The sequence below is a fragment of the Papio anubis genome, chromosome 7 (assembly GCF_008728515.1).
Source record: "Papio anubis isolate 15944 chromosome 7, Panubis1.0, whole genome shotgun sequence".
NCBI classification, from domain to species: Eukaryota; Metazoa; Chordata; class Mammalia; order Primates; family Cercopithecidae; genus Papio; species Papio anubis.
Window position 1 is genome coordinate 85,691,849 of NC_044982.1, and position 14,651 is coordinate 85,706,499.

The following is a 14,651-nucleotide window of genomic DNA, read 5'->3' on the forward strand; positions in this document are numbered from 1 at the left end:
ATACCAACTCCAAAGGAATAGGGTCAGCATTCTGAAGAAGGAAAGTTGAGGTTTCATTTGTATAGGCAGAGACAGAGGAGTTTTTAGCAGGATTACAACATTATTCATGATTCATACACTATTCATACAAGGTTGGCACATAGTTACAGCCATTTGATTGGTTATAGGCAGTGTTTCTTTTTGGCAAGGGTACATTTAACATTTTTTGTAGAGGGCATAATAATCATGGGTTTTCTGTTATCTGGTCTAAGCAAACAAAGCAGGACAAGACAAAGGGAAATTCATCTATAACGAGGGTCATTAATTAAGAAGACTGTAGGTTTTTTTTCTTGATGTCCTTTAATTCTCTCTGGTACACACAGAACCAGAAAAATAAGAAAGTGAGTTAATCTATAATCTGAGAAAGAAGTTGTAACCATATGTGACTCAGATCACAGTCACATCTCTCTGAAGGCTTAGAGCATTGTGGCGGTGGGTGGGGGCGTTCCAACAACTTTTAAATTTGACTTATTTTCATAAAACAGAATTGGAAGACAGAACAATTGCCTTGTGGAAAAAGGAAGAACAATGATACAGAAATTATGCAAACAGGGAATTTTATAAAAGTGCCAGGAAGGTCCAATTTATCCACAGATATAGAGATATTTCCCCCCGACTAGGCACTGGGACAAAATATGCCTTGTCTCTCGATTTCTGAGAGAAGCAAAACAAAAGGCTTTTGTGAACATCTTGGGGGCCCAAGATATTTCTTGGTGATAGGTGGGTGAAAAAGAAGGGAACTGGTCTGGAGGAGTCATCAAAGTGAAATGGAAGATGTTCTGGGAGTGCACGGAAGAGGATTTTGAATGAGGAGGGAGGAAGATATAAAAAGGAGGGCAGAGTCAAAAAGTGGCTTGACGCTAGGCGCCCAGGAGTTCGAGATCAACCCGGGCGACCTAGAGAGACCATGCCCCTCCCCACTGCCCCGCCCCTCCCAACTCCCACCCAATCCCTGGGCTCTACCAAAACAAACAAGCAAGTAAGCAAACAGCCGGGCGTGGGCGTGATAGTGCAGAACTGTGATCCTAGCTCCTTGGGAGACAGACAGGAGGATCGCTTGAGCCCGGGAGCTCGAGGCTGCAATGAGTAGTGATCGCACCACTGCACTCCAGCCTGGGTGGCATGACACTTGGTTCTTGCACAGAGTCGCTGTTCTCTGCTCAGTTTCTTTCATTCATTCCTCATGTCACGGCAGTGAAATCTCTCCCCGAGGAAGCTGCCCGGCCAAATCCATTAGTACTTCTGTAGGTGACGGGCTGTAGTCGTTAAAAAACGCAGTAAGACAACCATTCTGAGACGATACCACTAAATAGGCCCTGAGTGTAACCCTTCTAATTTTCCACAGTGGGTTAGTTTCTACGCGAGTATTGTAGCTGGGTAGTTCAGAAACCCGAAATGTCGCCACCACCGTAACCTGATTCACTGGGAAGGGGCAGGAGGGTGACTAAACCCACAACATTCACAGACACCCCCGGGCCCAATGAACGGAGTTAGTCAAGAATCCGTTCTGAAGTGTTTTTGAATCACAAACTCAAAATAACTGTTTACTTGTCTTCTCCCCATTCTCCATGAGATAGTGATCTCTGAATGAGAGCATGAACCTTGCTGAGTGTATTTTTTAGACGGAGTCTTACTCTGTCGCCAGGACTAGAGTGCAGTGGCGCGATCTTGGCTCACTGTAACCTCCGCCTCCCGGGTTCAAGCGATTCCCCCGCCTCAGCCTCCGATGTAGCTGGGACTACAGGTCAGTCCGCGCCACCACGCCCGGCTTTTGTATTTTTTTTTACTAGGACGGGGTTTCACCATGTTGGTCAGGATGGTCTCGATCTTCTGACCTCTTGATCCGCCCGCCTCGGCCTCCCAAAGTGCTGGGATTACAGGTGTGAGCTACTGCGCCCGGCCGCTGAGTTTTTGCTTTATCCATCCATCCATCCATTCATTCATCCATCCATCCATCCATCCATCCATCCATCCATCCATCCATCCATCATGTTCAATTACAAAAGTAACGTGGTTAGAAGCAAAATAGGGTCTGGGCAGGATATTTCGCGAGCACAGAGTTGCAACTCCTAAAGCAGTCTCGGCCGCGGACTGATGGGACCAATGGGAAAGTTTCTGGAAAAACTTCCTGACCATCTTATGCTTAAATTAGGTAATGACAATAATTCAATGCGAGCGTGTATTTTAGAAGAGAACCGAACTTTCCTGATTGCGGGAACCCAAATGGTGCAGTGCAAAAACTGGGATCCAGAGAATCAGTACAACGAGTAAGGCAGCAGAGACCGCGGACGAGGAGAGGAGGCCTGCCTCCCTAAGCGACACTATTCCCAATTGGAAACCGAGGTGATTTTAATCTTGAACACAGAGTTCAAAGGAACTAACGGTCTGTAATCCGGCAGCGTCCTGGGGAAGGAAGATTTAATTTTCTTAATAGCTAGAATTTGTTAGTACTTCAGAATCCTTGCTGTATAAAACATACCACTGGCAGTGGTGGGATTCGAACCCACGCCCCCGAAGAGACTGGAGCCTAAATCCAGCGCCTTAGACCGCTCGGCCACACTACCACACAAGCTATCGCTGTTTGCAATTACCTTCTTCATTCTCTCAACATTTTGCCCCAGCGTACCAGTGCAAAATTCTGAATTTCGCGGAAACAGAGCTCCGGATAGCATTTTAATTCATCCTTAGGAATTCAAGCAAACGCAGGGAGAGGAGGAATTACTGAATCTTCACTCGCCCCGGGAAGTGTGGGCTAGCAGGTAATCGACGATTATTAGCGTCAATGTCTCTGGAAGACCTTTATCTTTTCCTTAACCTAGGCAATAAAACACAGAAACTTTAAAAATCCTACGGTGATGTGCAAGTTATTCCAGAAGACTGAATAATAAGAACTCTTTGCTGTTGGATCGTGGTTCTGTGGGTGCAAATATTGCTTAGAGTGCCATGGGTTCGAAGTTCAGGTCACTTAATAGGCGCCCTTTGGTTCACAGACCTGTAAGCCTGTCACTGCGTTCAAAGGAAACTCCCTCCTGCAGTTTGAGCATGGCGAGGCTGGGTGTAATTGCCGGGCTTCTTGTTGAGGAAGAAGGCCGCTCTGCACCCTCAGGTAGACCGACGCCCATACCCACGGTAGAATCACGGCTTCCTTTCATAAGGACCGAAGCGACCCCCAGAAGGCGGTCATATTCCAAGGGCATCCCCAGCTCAGAAAGGGTGGTTCCCGGGCTTCCCTGGAGCCCTGGTGCTGCTCATTCTCTTTTCTTTTCTTTCCCTTTCTTTCTTTCTTTTTTTTTCTTTCTCTCTCTCTCTCTCTCTCTCTGTCTCTCTCTCTCTCCCCTCCTCTTTCTTTTCTCGGCATCTCTGTCGCCCAGGCTGGATAGGCGACACCCATGGCAGTGGTGCCATCTGGACTCACTGCAACCTCCACCTCCCGGGTTCAAGCGATTCTCCTGCCTCAGCCTCCTGAATAGCTGGGAATATGGGCGTCCGCCACCACGCCCAGCTAATTTTTTGTATTTTTAGTAGAGATGGGTTTTCACCATGTTGGCCAGGCTGGTCTCGAAGTGCTGACCTCAGGTGATCCACTTGCCTCGGCCCCCCAAAGTGTTGGGATTACAGGTGTGAGCCACCACACCTGGCAGCTTATCAGCTTTCTTAAGCTTTTGGGCTGAGATGAGGCAGTTTTCTAGATACAGGATCATGTCATCTGCAAACAAGAATAGTTTGACTTCCTCTCTTCCTATTTGAATGCCCTGTATTTCTTTCTCTTGCTTTATTGCTCTGGCCAGAACTTCCAATACTATGTTAATAGGTGTGGTGAGAGAAGGCATCTGTGTTTTGTGCCTGTTCAAGGGGAATGCTTCCAGGTTTTGCCCATTCAGTATGATGTTGATTGCGGGTTTGTCACACATGGCTTTTATTATTTTGAGGTATGTTCCTTTAAAACCTAGATTATTGAGGGGTTTTAACATGAAGGGATGTTGAATTTTACAGAAAGCCTTTTCTGCATCTTTTGAGATAGTCATGTGTTGTACCATTTCTTTCTAAAGGAACAGAGGGAAAGCTAGAAAACAGTTTCGGAGGTGATACTTGGGGTTTCCTGCACCCAAAGCGGGAATCACTGACTTGCCAACAACCCCACTGGGTGCAAAGCCCTGGATTATGTATTATTTATATTCATTTTTGCTGTTTCCACTTGGCTGTTTTCTTGGTCTGTGGATCCAGAAATTCTCCTGGGAGTCTAACTAAAGTTAACTAATTTTAAGTGCTCCCTCTGTCCTCCATCTCAATCACTCAAAAAACCACAACCCTTTCTCGCCCCTCCTGGCCCTAGGCCTCTGAGGTCTCTCCTGAAGCTCTGGTGACCCAACGGGTCAGGTTGAGGGAGAACAGAAAGGACAAAAGCGTTCTTCCCTGGGCCTTCGCGGGGGCGGGGGCGAAGTTCCTGCGAGTTCACGGTCACCGCTGCCAGGAGTTGGGGGAGGCGAGCAGAAAGGAAGTTCTTAAAAAGCAGCTTTAAAATAGGGCTCAGGGAGCACCGAATAAACGTAGAACCCAGGCAGGGAAGCAGGGTCAGCATAGGAAAGGGATGGGACATTCAGAGGTCGGAGGCCGGCTCCTCCCGCCTGCCACCCACTCTAGTCTGGGCTCCTCACGGTGCCTCCCAGACTCACCCGGTGTTACATCCGCCTCTTCATGCCTCGTCGCTCTCTGGCGCCAGCACCCTCCTCCCCAACCTCCAGCTCATGGGCAATCTAAGCTCACTGGGTACCCACCCCGTAGGCCCTGACCAGGTCTCTTTCTCCCTAGAAGGAGGAGGTCAGCACCCAAGGCCCGCAGGCAGCATCTCCAAGGTTTTGAATCCAGCCGGATGGTCAAAGATATGGCCTCCTAGGCCTCACTTAAGACAGAGAGATTAAAATACCCATTGCCAGCCCCTTTGGCTGAATGGATTTTCACACGCCTCCGTGTGAAGAGACCACCAAACAGGCTTTGTGTGAGCAATAAAGCTTTTTAATCACCTGGGTGCAGGCTGGCTGAGTCTGAAAAGAGTGTCAGTGAAGGGAGATGGGGTAGGGCCGTTTTATAGGATTTGGGTAGGTAAAAGAAAATTACAGTCAAAGCGGGTTGTCCTCTGGTGGGCAGGGGTAGGGGGTCACAAGGTGCTCAGTGGGGGAGCTTTTTGAGCCAGGATGAGCCAGGAGAAGGAATTTCACAAGGTAATGTCATCAGTTAAGGCAAGGACTGGTCGTTTTCACTTCTTTTGTAGTTAAGGCAAGGATTGACCATTTTCACTTCTTTAGTGGTGGAACATCATCAGTTAAGGCAGGAACACGCCATTTAAATTTCACTTATTTTGTGATTCTTCAGTTACTTCAGGCCATCTGGATGTATACGTGCAGGTCACAGGGGATATGATGACTTAGCTTGAGCTCAGAGACCTGACATGTATGACTACTAAGAAATTTCACATTGTGTTTTCAAGCTTTGAAGGAAGTGTAAGGTAAACTGAGGCTGGAGCCAAACCAGGAATGAAGACACAAGGCAAATGGCAGTGAGAATAGCCTTTATTAGGACTCGCGGGCGAGGTTCCTCTGTCCAAAGGTGCTGGCCGAGGAAGTCGCGCTGAGGGAGGAGGGTAGGGGCTTTTTATAGCTCGAGAGGTAAAACTGGTTGTACAAACAGGGCCTGGGGGGTCTTGAAACTACTAGGGCAGGAATCGAGTAAGGGTCATGAGGAAGGGGTCTTTGGAAACTGTCAACTGGAACTGCTGTTTACGAACTTGTGGAATGCAGGTGAGCTGCAGGTCATGGGGGAGTGTGGTTGCCCAGCCGGAACCTTTGACGTATGCAAGTCTGCCGGTGTGTTCAAAGAGGAAGGGAAGTCTCGAACAGAGGGCCTCCTACGCCGGGTGGTGCCACCATGTCGGGTCTAGATCCCTGCCTAACAGGAAGCCTTAGGGAAAAAGGAGTGTGAGCTTACTGCCTCCATCAGTATATGCAAGTCTTTGCCAGGGTCAGAAGTGGAAAGACTAATGTTCTTCTTAAGCTAGAGAGAATCCCTAGGAATTGTGTGCCACCATCTCAATGTGTAGGCCCGGGAAGCATCAGCTTGAAAGAAAAAAAAAAGTGCCTGGGGCTCTTTACTACTTGAAAGAGCTGTGGAGGGTGAATGGGAGGGGAGAGAACAAATATTTAAAGTATCTGTTGCACTATTATGCCTAGCATTGAGTCAATAAGAGACTTAGGGCCCATGAATGGGCCTCATATTGAAACTTTTGATGAAATCTCCAGATGAGATTTTAGAGTCACATTTATGTCTTTTTGTGTTTAAGTGTTAGTCTGATAAACATACCCGCTATGGTTTGGATACGGTTAATTTGTCCCTGCCAGAACTCATGTCAAAGTTTGATTTCCAATGTATCAGGCTTGGGAGATAGGGCCTAGTAGGAGGTGTTTGGATCACAGTAGTAAATTCCTTATGAATGTGTTGGTACCCTTCTCTCTGTAGTGTGTGAGTTCTGGCTCTGGTGAGATTGGATTGCTTCCTTTGGGAACGGATTAGTTCCCTGGGAGAGTGGGTCGTTATACAGCCAAGATGTCCTTTTTTTCTTTTTTTCCTCTTTGTATGTGTCTGCTTCCCCTTTGACCTTCTCTGCCATGTTTTGACCTAGTATAGTGGCCCTCACCAGAGGCCTGGCTGATGCTGGTAACATGCTTCTCCTACTTCCCAGGCTGCAGAACTGTGAGCTAAATAAATCTCTTTCTAAATTACTCAGCCTCAGGTATTCTATTATAGCAACACAAAACAATACTCCTTTGGCCAGGTGTGGTGGCTCACACCTGTAATCCCAGCATTTTGGGAGACCAAGACAGGCAGATTGCTTGAGGTCAGGAGTTCAAGACCAGCCTGGACAACATGGTGAAACCCTATCTCTACTAAAAATACAAAAATTAGCTGGGCATGGTGGCACGTGCCTGTAATCCCAGCTACTCAGGAGGCTGAGGCAGGAGAATTGCTTGAACCCAGGAGGTGGAGGTTGCAGTGAGCCAAGATCGCACCATTGCACTCCAGCCTGGGCAACAGAGACTCCAGCTCAAAAACAACAACAGCAACAACAAAAACCTCATAATACTCATTTAAATAACCCATTGTTTCTCTATGTATTGACTTTTTTTTTTTTAATATTAAGATTCTCATGTGATGGAAGTGATCTGAGCCCATCTTGATCTTTTTTAGTGCCAGATCAGGCAATAAAAGGAACCATTCAACAGGAAAGAACCTAGTCATCACAGCAGAGCCCTCTTTGATCCTGGAATGCTGCAGGTTCAAATTCCTCAAACTGACAGGTATCAGAGCACTTTCTCATCAAGAGAGAAAGTACCACACTCTCCTGTTCTTGGCTGAAGTTCCTTTACTAACAAGTGGGGATGGCTTCTCCTATTCAATTTCCTATTCAATGTTGCTCGAGTACCTATTTCCTGCTTTGTGCTCATAGGATCCTTCAGTAGGGAGGGAGGAAACTTGGCCTGTTCCTTTCAAGAAGTGGGTTGCACAGCTCAAACAGTAAGTGCCCTGAGACCCATAAGCCAGGTGTCTTGGCTTTCCTAGCAGAATGCCAAATTTGCTGCATACTTAATTGCCCAGCATCTAAGGCAAATGGATAACCACCCTTTTGGAAAGATGCCTGATACAAATACATGCAATGTGTTCGTCTGACTGGCACATGTCTATTCCTTCAGTCTTCAGCACGGGAATGCTGGTATTCTAGGATCTAGCATTCTTTAATATTGTCGGAGAGTTTAACCTTGAATTTCCTGCTATCCATACCTTGTTAATAGTCCAGTTGATGAAAATGTATAGATGAGCAAGAGATTTATTTAAGGCCTTACTATGCAAAGTGTGATTGGAGGCCAGCAGCATCAGCATCTTCTGGTAGCAGATGAGAAATGCAGAATCTCAGGCCTACTGAATCAGAATCTTAACAAGCTCCCCAAAAGGTAGAGTATGCATTCAATTTTGAGAAATACGCTATGTACTAACTTGCATATCAAATGTTCTATGCTCATTTAGAGCATCTGAAAGTTCCCACCAGAATCTTTCTGGATCAGTCTGCAGCAGAAGACATGCACTACATTGCAATGTAAAGCTCTGTTCCTAGCTCCAATAGAAAGCCATCCCCCTGTTGGCCTGTGGACCCCTCTATGTGCTATAAAATCTTGCTTAAAATTAAATACTATATTTAAATTAAATAATATTTTTGATGACTGCATCAGATAGTCAATGCTTTCAGGATTTATCGAACCCCACTTACATACTTAGCTCTGATATGGTTTCGTATGGTTATCACATTCACCATCACAGTAAAGCAAAGTACTGTGGTGTACTTAGAAGTTTTCTAGGCCGGGTGCAGTGGCTCATGCATGTAATCCCAGCACTTTGGGAGGCTGAGGAAGGCAAATCACAAGGTCAGGAGTTTGAGACCAGCCTAACCAACATGGTGAAACCCGTCTCTACTAAAAATACAAAAAAAATTAGCCGGGCGTGGTGGCACACACCTGTAATCCCAGCTACTCAGGAGGCTGAGGTAGGAGAATCACTCGAACCCAGGAGGCGGAGGTTGCAGTGAGCCGAGATCGCACCACTGCACTCCAGCCTGGGCGACAGAGAAAGACTCTATCTCAAAAAAAAAAAAAAAAGTTTTCTAAAGTAAATGCTCAAAGTAAAAAGAGGGAAGGGAAATATCCTTATATTCAGCAAAGAGATTTAAGCCCCTTATTTCTAGTTTGTATTTGTCTTTCCACTTTTCACTGAACTTCATCAGAGAGATGGGACAAGAGGGACTTCATGCAATAATCCAGTGAAATCAATTACCTCTGCAAGCTTCAGGTGAAAAGAAATGCAATCTTTGAACTATGGTATGATCAACGGGAATGGAAAGGGGAAGGATATGAGACATTTTTTATTCTTTGTTTCTTTCATGCCTCTGGTCTCATTGTCCTCCTTCACCTACTCAGTCCCCACAAACACTGTAATAGTCTTGGTGCTTTGGGTTTAAAAAGATCATGTCTGATGTACAATTTAATTTCTTCTTTGATTTCCCTCTACTGCTTTTCCTAGTCCCTGACTTTAATTCCATAGTATGCCAAGTTCTCAAAACATGGTCAGCTTCTCAGTGAACACACAGGAGTGTTTACAATGGGTTTAAACATTTGAGGCAAGCCAGTGGGGTGCATCTGCCAGGAAGCCTTTTGGGACTTGGAAATAGAATCTTGCCCACTTCACATCCACCAAATAAATCTGTGTTTATTATTTGATCAGGTTTAGGAAGGAGCAGAAGACAAACAAGATTATTATCCTTGTTCATTGGGAACTTGAATTTGAATAAAAGAAAGTATCTTCTCCACCTTTTACAATATGTACAATACAAACCTAGAAGAATGAACAAACACACAGAGACACACACACTACACTTAGATGGCAATACCAGTGGTAAGTGATAATCACCAGAGTGAGTGTAGCCTCAGTTTCCAGAAGGATGTCTGTGGAAATCTGAAGAAAACTTTGAGAAAGTGCAAATCAAGGCAAGTACTTGTGTGTGTGTGTGTGTGTGTGTGTGTGTGTGTGTGTGTGTGACTAAAGCTTTGCAAAGTCAAGTTCCTTGATGTCTGAGATAAACAATCTATGTATCTTGGAAACCAGTATGCCTGTCCATAGGTGTTCCTGGATGTTGTTACAGTGAATAATTGGTGGACTCCTGGTAATTGTGCCTACTTTTCTGGGATATAAATTCCTGACTTTAAAAAATATTCTATAGCCAATGAAGCTGAAAATTACAAAGTCTCCTCCAAAGGATGACATAATTTTCTGAACAGAAGCTCCTTGAAATAGTGCACTGTCATGTAAATAAGTTATCACTCATTAGACTTCATTCTTCCTGCTTGGTTTACTAGAAATTCAGTCCTACCTAGACCCTAGACAATCTATCCTGGAAAATTAGTAGTAGTGTTCTTTTTTTTTTTTGAGGCGGAGTCTCCCTCTGTTGCCCAGGCTGGAGTGCAGTGGCCGGATCTCAGCTCACTGCAAGCTCCGCCTCCCAGGTTTACGCCATTCTCCTGCCTCAGCCTCCCGAGTAGCTGGGACTACAGGCGCCCGCCACCTCGCCCGGCTAGATTTTTGTATTTTTTAGTAGAGACGGGATTTCACCGTGTTAGCCAGGATGGTCTTGATCTCCTGACCTTGTGATCCGCCCATCTCGGCCTCCCAAAGTGCTGGGATTACAGGCTTGAGCCTCCAGGCCCGGCCAGTAGTAGTGTTCTTGATAAAAATATTTAAGCTGATTCTAATCATGAGGAAATAAGTAAATATTAAACTGAGATCTTATATGACGAAATAATCACATTCAGTATGTGAGACTTCCTAAGAGACAATTGCCATGAGAAAAGAAAGTCTAAGAAGAGTGTAATTTTTTTTTTTTTTTTGAGACGGAGTCTCCCTCTGTCACCCAGGCTGGACTGTGGTGGCTGGATCTCAGCTCACTGAAAGCTCCGCCTCCCCGGTTCACGCCATTCTCCTGCCTCAGTCTCCCGGGTAGCTGGGACTAACGGAGGAGACCACCCCTCATATCGTCTTATACCCAATTTCTGCCTCCAAAGAAAGAAGAAGTAAAAACTAAAAGGCAGTAATGAAATCCACAGGCAGACAGCCCGGCGCCGCACCCTGGGCCTGGTAGTTAAAGATCGACCCCGACCTAATTGGTTCTGTTATCTATAGATTACAGACATTGCATAGAAATGTCTATGAAAATCCCTATCTTGTTTTGTTCCGATCTAATTACCAGTGCATGCAGCCCCCAGTCACCTACCCCCTGCTTGCTCAATCAATCAGGACCCTCTCACACACACCCCCTTAGAGTTGTGAGCCCTTAAAAGGGACAGGAATTGCCCACTCGGGGAGCTCGGCTCTTGAGACAGAAGTCTTGCCGATGCCCTTGGCCGAATAAACAAACCCCTTCCTTCTTTAACTCGGTGTCTGAGGAGTTTTGTCTGAGGCTTGTCCTGCTACAGGACTACAGGCGCCCACCACCACGCCCGGCTAATTTTTTGTATTTTTAGTAGAGACGGGGTTTCACTGTGTTAGGATGGTCTCGATCTCCTGACCTTGTGATCCACCTGCCTCGGCCTCCCAAAGTGCTGGGATTACAGGTGTGAGCCACGGCGCCAGGCCAGGAGGGGAATTTTCTAGATTAAAGGAGACCAAAGAGAAGTTACAACTAAATGCAGTGAGAAATATTGTTTAGAATTTAAATCATTTTAATAGGGAGGGGGTAAGTGGGGAAATTTGAATATGGACTGTATGTCTATTAGCATATAAGGAATTATAAATTTTCTTGGGTGTGATATGGTACTAATATTCTGCTCTTGGATAGTATATGTAAACAGGGGGATAGGGAGGTAAGAAGGATGCAAATGTTACGAATAATGGGTGTTCTAGTTAGAGGGTATACAGGTTTTATCGTAGTTTTTTTTTTTTTTAACTTTTCCCTAGGGTATTATTATACAAACAGACAGTGGCCAGAACATATATAAAAATAGACCTCTGACCAGTAGTAACCTACAACAACCAGTGCAGGAAGTCAACCCACAGTGACCAGCACAGGAAGCCAGTCCATTATCTCTCTCTTTTTTTTTTTTTGAGACAGAGTTTCACTCTTGTTACCCAGGCTGGAGTGCAATGGCGCTATCTCGGCTCACTGCCTATCACCGGCTATCTCCGGCTCCCAGGTTCAAGCGATTCTCTTGCCTCAGCCTCCTGAGTAGCTGGGATTACAGGCATGAACCACCACGCCAGGCTAATTTTGTATTTTTAGTAGAGACAGGGTTTCTCCATTTTGGTCACGCTGGTCTCGAATTCCCGACCCTCGAACTCCCGACCCTCAGGTGATCCGCCCACTTTGGCCTCCCAAAGTGCTGGGATTATAGCGCCTGGCCAGTCCATTATCTTTAAGCCAGACTTTTAGGAAGTCAGACCACAATCTCTAAGCAACCAGCCCAGGAAGCCAAACAATAACCTCTGTAAAAACCAGACCCAAATGGCTAGGAATTTATGAATAATTAACACCTTTCCTGTTATTTGTTTCTGTTTCCAAGTTAGGATCAACCAGAGAAAGCCAAATATGCATCCCTAACCAATCACATAGGATGCCCCGCTTCTAGTTAGCCTGCCCGCCGCGTCCTCATGCCACAGTCTCCAGTCAGCGCACTCTTGAAGGCTTCCCTTTGTCCACTATAAAGTTTTCCTACGCCTCTGCCTACCTTTGAGTCTCTGCCAAATCACAAGTGACGCTTTTTTGGGTCCTCACTTCCAAGATGGCAAAGAGAAGAAATAACAATGGTCATGCCAAAAAGGGCCACAGCCACTTGCAGCCTATTCGCTGCATGAACTATGCCCTATGCCTACCCAAAGGCAAGACTATCAAGAAGTTCATCATTCAAAACGTAGTAGAGACTGCATCTGTCAGGGACATTTCTGAAGCTAGTATCTTTGACGCCTATAGGCTTCCCAAGTTGTTCGTGAAATTCTGTTACTGTGGCAGTTGTGTCATTCACACCAAGGTAGACAGGAATTAATCCTGTGAAGCTTGCAAGGACCGAACACCCCCACCCTGATTCAGACATATGGATGCTGCCACATGACCCCTACCAAAGCCCATATAAGATGGTGAGTGCTTAAGGACTAAAGAAAAACTATCCTCTAGAGAAAAATAATATGGAAATTATATTTTTAAAAAATCGCAAGTGAAGGCTGCTAACTCCTTTGCTATAGAAAGCTCTGAATATCCTTTGCTTGTTCTCATTAACTGGTGTTCGTTTATTTCCACATTAGGATTAAATTTTTTCCAAATGGAAAGTTGAGGGGAAATGGAAGAAATACAGACAAACAACAAAAAAAGCAATTAAAAATATTGCTAAGATTACAACTAGGAGTCAAGTTGCTCAGCCGAGGAAGTGCTCAGGATGGGCCAGAACACACTGGAGCACAACCAGGTTTGCTGTTGCTAAGTCTGATAAACTAGTAGAAGGGGCTCTTGGAGTTTCCTAGAGTCCAACAGGCCAACTCCAGTGAATTGTGGAGTAAGGGGCTGGAAGAATGAGGATATAACATAAGGTCCTGGGACAACCTTTGATGGTAGGAGGTGGGCTCAGTGTGGACACGGTCAATTGGTCAAAGGTTTATTTGTACTGATAGAGGAGTAAGAACCCTCTCCACAAAGCCAGCCTCTGTCTAGGAGAAACCAGAAACATCAGATCCATGATTGTTGCCCTGGCTTCTCTCCTTGGAATACTTCTTTGAATATTTAAAATTATTATTATTATTATTTAGACTGAGTCTGGCTCTGTCGCCCAGGCTGGAGTGCAGTGGCGCGATCTCAGCTCACTGCAACCTCCGCCTCCCGGGTTCAAGCAATTCTCCTGCCTCAGCCTCCTGGGTAGCTGGGACTACAGGCGCGTGCCACCATGCACTAATTTTTGGTATTTTCAGTAGAGATGGGGCTTCACCGTGTTAGTCAGGATGGTCTCAATCTCCTGACCTCGTGATCCGACCGCCTCGGCCTCCCATATTTAAATTATTCTTAAATGTATAACAGTCTGTGGTTAGAAGATAAGAAATCAATTCGTGTAGGGAATAGAAGTGAGCTTGCCCAATTGTGACAGGGTGAGAATGAGGGTACAGATTCTCAGAGAAGGTGAGGAGCCATGAATACCATCAGAGAAAGACAAGCAGAGAGAGGAGGAGAAACAGCAAAGAGGAAGAAGGCCGTTTGAGAGACAGTTTACACTGCTTAGTAGTTTTGCCTATGGCCAGTCTCTCTGAAAATAATGATAATGAAGATAATACTAAAAATGATTATAATAATAAACACCTATTTCCAAAACAGGGACACTGAGACCTGGCAGAGTTAAATAACCGATTTAGGTTTTTTCTAACCACTGCACTACATACTCTATGTCTATACCTGCCAACAATCACATATCAACTATGACCAAAAGTTTATTTTAATTTGACTTTTCTGCTCTAGAAAAAAGGTAGGCCTACTTGTGTCCCCCTGATGTTTAAAAAAAAAAAAAAAAAAAAAAAGGTAGGCAACTTGCCATTTCCTTAAGCTATGAGGTGTGTCTTTAGGCCCAAAGAGATCATGTTAGAGGTTTTCTCCAGTGAAGTGTCTTATGTAGGCAAATAGAGTACAGCGATTCAATTTTTAATTCAATCAGTTAAAACAAAGCCTTGTAGTTCTCTTGGGAGCAGGAGACTGAGGGTTAAACACCCAGGAGTCTTAGAAGGAACAGCCCTTGTCAGGCTACAGAAGATACGTATTCATCTCACCTTGGGACAACATTGTGAGGCCTCTTCCTGACTCATCCCAAATCCAAGAATATCTGCCACAAATGCCTTACTTTGCCTATCTAAATAGAGCACTTTTCTTCCTTGAAAATGTGTAAGGTCAACAGCATCGTGTTTTACGTTTAAATAATGAAAATTAAAGGAGACAATGAATCATAATAACCTTACAGATTTCTTACAAATTTTGCGATCTTGGACATGAAAGCACT

The 14,651-nt window shown here is 45.1% G+C and overlaps 1 non-coding gene across 1 annotated transcript; it reads right to left on the reverse strand.

Annotated features, from left to right (window-relative positions):
* Window positions 1–2,521: 2,521 nt before the first annotated feature.
* Window positions 2,522–2,603, reverse strand: TRNAL-UAG. Its single transcript has one exon. It is a non-coding gene; the product is annotated as a tRNA-Leu (tRNA).
* Between the last annotated feature and the right edge of the window lie 12,048 nt (window positions 2,604–14,651).